We start from the raw sequence: 5,804 nt of genomic DNA on the forward strand, positions 1-5,804 counted from the left end.
ATAGGTATATATACACATATATACATATATATACACACACATATATATGTATATATACACATATATACATATATATATATACACACACATATATATATATATACACATACAGGGAAGACTTTGCTAGGTTTAACCTGATTTTGGGGACAATTCTCAAAAAGTCTGACTAACAATTTAACAATACTCATTTGGAAATGTATGGAGGTGACCAATTTTAAAACTTTTTTTTAATGGAATAAGAGCTCATTTTCAAAAAGGTGCATCTAGATTAGGCCAAATTAAAAAAGAAAAGCTACCGCTTACTTCATCAGGCACAGTTTATTAGGTAATCTGCATACATTTTTTTCATTTACTCCTCATATCTGAATCTTACCCCCAGGTTACAGATTAGGAAATTGAGGATGCAAGTGTAAGTGGGAGAGCCAGGATTCATATCCAGATCTTTTTGATTCCAAGAGCTATATCTTAAATCTAAGCCACACTATAAGCTAAGAAATAGGTGTGACATTGAGTAATAAGGCGTTGCTCCCTCCCATGATAAGGTACAAGACTGCAGTCTAGTACCATCGATTGGGGCCAGTATTTAAAATAGGATTTGGATGCCAACGATGTGGTAGTAGAGAAATGAGACAATTCATGAAAAAGGAATAAGGAGGAATATGAACTAACATTTACTGAAAGCTTGTTTTATAACAGATACTGGATACTGGATTAGATGCTTTCATGTTAAGAGTTCTTTTAATCCTAAGAATCCTGTGAGATGGATAACAATAGTCAAGAAAAAAAAAGGTGTAGAATAACAGTGGCGTTCAACTACTCCAATGTTCCTTTCCCCCATCTTACTAAGGATGCGAAAATCCCACGTTTTAGCTGGGCATAAGGTTGTCTACAGTAAGGACAATATTCCCCGGTCTCTATTCCAGCTAGATGAGGTCATATTGGTAAAGTCTGGTCAATGAGATTTAACAAGAAATGTATGACAGCCTCCAGGAAATTTCCTTAAGAGACCCTGGGCTCTTGCTTTTTCCCATCTTTTTCCCTTCCTTTCGTCCTCCCGTCTATACTTGGAACCTGGATGTGATGGCTGAAGCTCCACTTAGGACCATGAGATTGAGGGCCTCATTTGATGTTTGGTAGTTCTGAAAGGTGGAACCAGCCTAGGTCTCAGAGGACCTGTAAAGTCATAATACCAGCTCTGGACTGTCTCTCTATAAGCTTTTTTTTTAATGTAAAAGAGAAACAAACATCACTTTGTTTAAGCAATTTTTCTTTGAGGTCTCTGTAACTGACAGCTAATCTTAATTAATCCAGCAACTCATCCAAAGTGATAGCGTAGGGTTCAAACCCAGGCTCATCAGTCTGCACAGTTCACGCTCTTAGGCAGAAGCCTGAGGAACTCCTGATTATAATCTGCAATAGACTTGAGGGGGAAATGTAAAAATGCTGAAAAAAATTTGAAAGAAGAAAAGAAGGAAGGTTTGAATATGCTTTCAAATCTGCATACCTGAGACAATCAAAGGGAATATGCTACTCGACAGTAAAAAATTTAGTCTCCATCATAGATGGGCTGAGGAAGATCTCAGTCACCTGCATGGAGCTGGAAAGAGAAGAGAAATAGAAGCTGTGTAGCTGATAATGTCTCTGAAAGATGCTGTTGACCGAGGAGTGGCCATTGTAGAATAGAGCCCTGAAAATGGCCACAGGATGAAACAAACAACAAAGAATTACAAGGAATCCTGAAATTGAAGAAGCAGGAGATGAAGTTCAAAGATACACAGTCTGGAAAGAAACAAGCAGAATCATATGACCCATATCAAGCAGAATCACGTGACCCATATCAAGACCAAAAAGGCAAAAGTAAAGGTCAAGGTTGAAGCTCTGACAACTCATTTTAATTCATTTCCTTTACATGGGTTCACAACAGCATTGCAGAAGTGAATTTAAATTGTGTTGCAATTGAGTAGAATCCTAAATAAGAGGAAGTCATAGAACAGGGAGTTTATTATTACCCTTTGTTCAATTTCTAAATGAACAGCACTGAAAAGAACTTAGCAGAGAGATACAGTGATTGGAGTTAGGTCTAATTTTATTTAAGATCAATCTTAATGATCCAGAAAAGGAAAAATAAGTTGTTATGTCTGCCAAAGACATTATTTTAAACACGAGAAAAAAACCTAAGTCATAATAAAGGTGTGTAGGAAGTTTCGAAAATATAGATAGGAAATAAAATGCAAGTGGGCAATAGCAATAAAAGAAAAGGCAGCAATATGAAAACAGACATGACAGAAATTAGAATGCATTTTACAACTGGTTAAAGAAATTCTATACTATAATTGGGCCTCCCAAATTCCTATGAGTGGTCGCAGGTCTGTACTGTTTGCAGAGTAAGCAATACTCCCTGCGTCAGGAGAGCAGTGAGGGACATGCTATATAGGAGGCAATGAAAACCATGCCACCGAGTCTGGAGTTAACACGACAGATTCAGCATACATTTGTTTCTGATAATATCAGTGTAAGCTAGAAGGATGCTGGAAAGAGAAGCAAAAAATAAATTTGGAAATTCAACTTGAGAAACACTAAATGAACATCAGATATTAAATAAGCTATTTTTTATGGGCAGTAAAAAATCAAAAAGGAACATAAAAATACTTGGATACCATCAAAAAGGATTTTAAAATTACAAAAACTTTTTTATAAATAAAAATTTTGGCTTAAGCAAGAATCTTCTACATATTATTTCCAACCTTCAACTCCAGAAAACAAAACAAAAAATCACAAATTTCAAACCACTGCAGGAAAATACCCACACAGCCTAAAAAAATGTGGAGGGATAAGGGAATATTATTCAGTACTAAAAAGAAAAATTATCAAGCCATGAAAAGACATGGAGGAAACTTAAATGCATAATACTAAGTGCAAGAAGCCAATGTGAAAAGGCTACAGACTGATTCCAACTATAAGACATTTTGGAAAAGGGAAAACTGTGGACACAGTGAAAATATCAGTGGTTGCCAGGGGTTAGGGGAGGCAGGAGGGATGAATAGGAAGATCACAGAGGAGTTTTAGGGCAGCGATAATATGATATAGTATCATACTCTGATGATATTATAATGGTGGATACATGTTGTTATATATTTGGCCAAACCCATAGCATGTACGACACCAAGAGTGAACCCTAATCTAAACTATGGTCTTTGGGTGATAATGATGTCTCAGTGTAGGTTTATCTATTGTATCAAGTGTACTGACTCTGGTGGGGGATGTTGATAATGGGGGAGGCTATGCATGAATGGGAGCAGGGGGTACATGGGAACTCTCTGCAGTTACTCTCAATTCTGCTGCGGACCTAAAACTGCTCTAAAAAATAAATTCTATTTAAAAAAAAAAAACTTGAAAGACCTGGTACCCTTTTCCAGTGATATTGATTAGGGTCCTTTTCATTTTAATTAACGTTGGTGCTTTCATTCTGAGGATTTGGAGGAATGAAACAGCAATGGGGAGGGGAATGGTCTTTAAAAAGCAAATCTTAACTAGTCAAATGAAAACACTCCCAATGTGAGAATCTTCCTGTTAGGCTGGACATGTTGGAACACTTTTCCAATTTAAGAAAAAAAGAACGTTTCAAAGAATAGTAAATTTAATTCTAACATGTAGTAGATGGATAGTAGGTATCATGACTCAACTGTACACTCAGCAACAACACTGTCCCCCTCATTACCTGAACTAAGAGTAACGTCTGATATGTTAGGGGCCCAGTCACTTTTGGGATTGGCTGACATTTTATATTCCTTCAAGGGTGAAGCTGTTGACTAGGGAAGCCAGGGGCAAAAGAAAGTCACCTTGGCACTCACAAATCAAAGAGCATTTTCAGTTCTCAGGAGGTGGAACCTCAGCACGTGGAGGGTACTGGAATTTTTAAACAATTATACTGCAGTTTGATTGCTTCTGTGTACTACAACCTGACACTTAGGTTTTAGGAGACCTAACAGTCTGATAAAGGCACATACCATTTCATTTCCTCTTAGAAAGCAGTGTACACTTTGCCTATTTTAAGTTGGTTAACTATTTGCAATTTAAAAATTTCAGGGCTTCCGTGGTGGCGCAGTGGTTGAGAGTCCGCCTGCCGATGCAGGGTTCGTGCCCCGGGCCGGGAAGATCCCACATGCCGCGGAGCGGCTGGGCCCGTGAGCCATGGCCGCTGGGCCTGAGTGTCCGGAGCCTGCGCGTCCGGAGCCTGTGCTCCGCAACGGGAGAGGCCACGGCAGTGAGAGGCCCGCGTACCGCAAAAAAAAATCAATAAAAATAAATAAATAAAATTTTCATACCGATATCTTTTTACGGACTTAAAAAAAAAGTTTTTGGCAAGGCGAATTTATTCAAGGAAGTTCACAGGTAGGTTTCCGTTTTTAAATCAGGTTTATCTTTTTTTTTGGGAGGCGGGAAGGGGGCTGCTGAGAGGGAGTCTTTCTGACCACAAAGAAGTCTTCCACAAATGTCATCTGACTAAAGGCAACCTATGGACTTTGGGAAGTCAGGTGAGGACACAAGAGTGATGAGCCAACACCCAGCCTCCCCCCTCTGACCTCTCAGCACCTGCTCAACTGCAGCCCAGTAAGGGGAAACTCTTAGCTACTCTCTCGAAATGGGTATAGGTTGCTCCCTTCTCCTTCAAACAAACGAATGCCAACACCACCGTTAAATTGTAGGCGAACAATTGTAGATTTCCCACGAGCAGAAAATGTTTGCCAGCCAACAGCGCCAGGGCAGGGGGCAAAGGAGAGCGACCCAAGCGCGGACGCTCTCCGGAGAGGTCTGCTCATCTAGGGAGGGCGAGACTCCAGCCCAGGAAACCAGAACCCGGTTTCCGCACCACCCTGAGGACTCACACTCAGGTGCGGCGCCGTGACTGCTGGGGGAGACATGCGACCGCACCGTCGCGCCGCCCACTCCTCCTGCCCCGAATGATCCCAGCACCCAGAAGTCCCTCGGGGGTATCACTTCTAGCCCAGAGACGAGGGAGTGGCAAAACCGCGCCTCGTCTCTCTAGCCCAGTCACCTGCCCGCAGGCCCGGCTCGCAGGTGAGGCGCGGACAGGTAACCGCACCTGCTCGGCCAACCCCACCTGCTGCGTCCCCTCACCCGGTCCTCCGCCCCCACCAACTGGGTCGGCTCGGCTCCTCCTCGGTGACCAGGGGCGTCTCGCCCCGACCTACCTGCGTGCCTCCGGCCCCGGGATCCGGCGCTCCTCGCGGGGTGCGCCCCGCGCCGCTCCGGGCGCGCCGGCGGCGGCCCCGCGCCCGCACTTCCTTGCTGCCGGCTGCTGCGGGCTCACCGGGAAGCCCCAGCGCTGCCAGGCTCACCGCCTCCAACCGGCTCCATTGTGACGCGGCGCGTTCCGCCGGCCAATCGGGGCGCGGCGGCGCGAACCGCTGACTAAGTTCGCGGGGGGAGAAGGAGGGGACTGGGCGGAGGCAGGAGGCGGAGGCGTTGGCCGTGCGGCGGCGGTGGCGGCTGAGGAGAAGGAGGAAGGGGAGAAGAGGATAGCAGCTGCTTCAGTAGTTGCTCCTGCTGTTAAATTTGCAGCAGCCTCTACCCGAGTGTTTGCCCAGCTTAGGGACTGCGGGGGCCTGTGACTCACCTCTTGCTGATGGAAACAAAGCGCGGCTGCCATCACCCCGGGAGCGCGCCATGTGGCCGCCCGGCCCGCTCGGCTGGGGCTAGAAAAGCGGGGGGCTGTTTTCAAGAGACGGCAGAGGGGCTTAGGGCTATCCAGGTGCACATGCAAGGGACTTTGGAAGTACATT

At 44.3% G+C, this 5,804-nt stretch overlaps 1 protein-coding gene across 2 annotated transcripts in view; it reads right to left on the minus strand.

The window, feature by feature from the left end:
* LRRC8B (leucine rich repeat containing 8 VRAC subunit B) overlaps positions 1-5,318 on the minus strand; it is a 74,726-nt gene extending 69,408 nt beyond the window's left edge. Inside the window, exon 1 of one of the 2 annotated variants that reach the window (XM_029229405.1) lies at positions 5,214-5,318. The gene's annotated coding sequence lies outside the window, so the exon portion shown is untranslated. The remainder of the gene's footprint in view (positions 1-5,213) is intronic. The other variant, XM_029229406.1, reaches the window with a different exon arrangement.
* Between the last annotated feature and the right edge of the window lie 486 nt (positions 5,319-5,804).

The sequence above is a fragment of the Monodon monoceros genome, unplaced genomic scaffold (assembly GCF_005190385.1).
Source record: "Monodon monoceros isolate NGI ecotype Baffin Bay Population unplaced genomic scaffold, NGI_Narwhal_1 Super_Scaffold_18, whole genome shotgun sequence".
NCBI lineage: Eukaryota > Metazoa > Chordata > Mammalia > Artiodactyla > Monodontidae > Monodon > Monodon monoceros.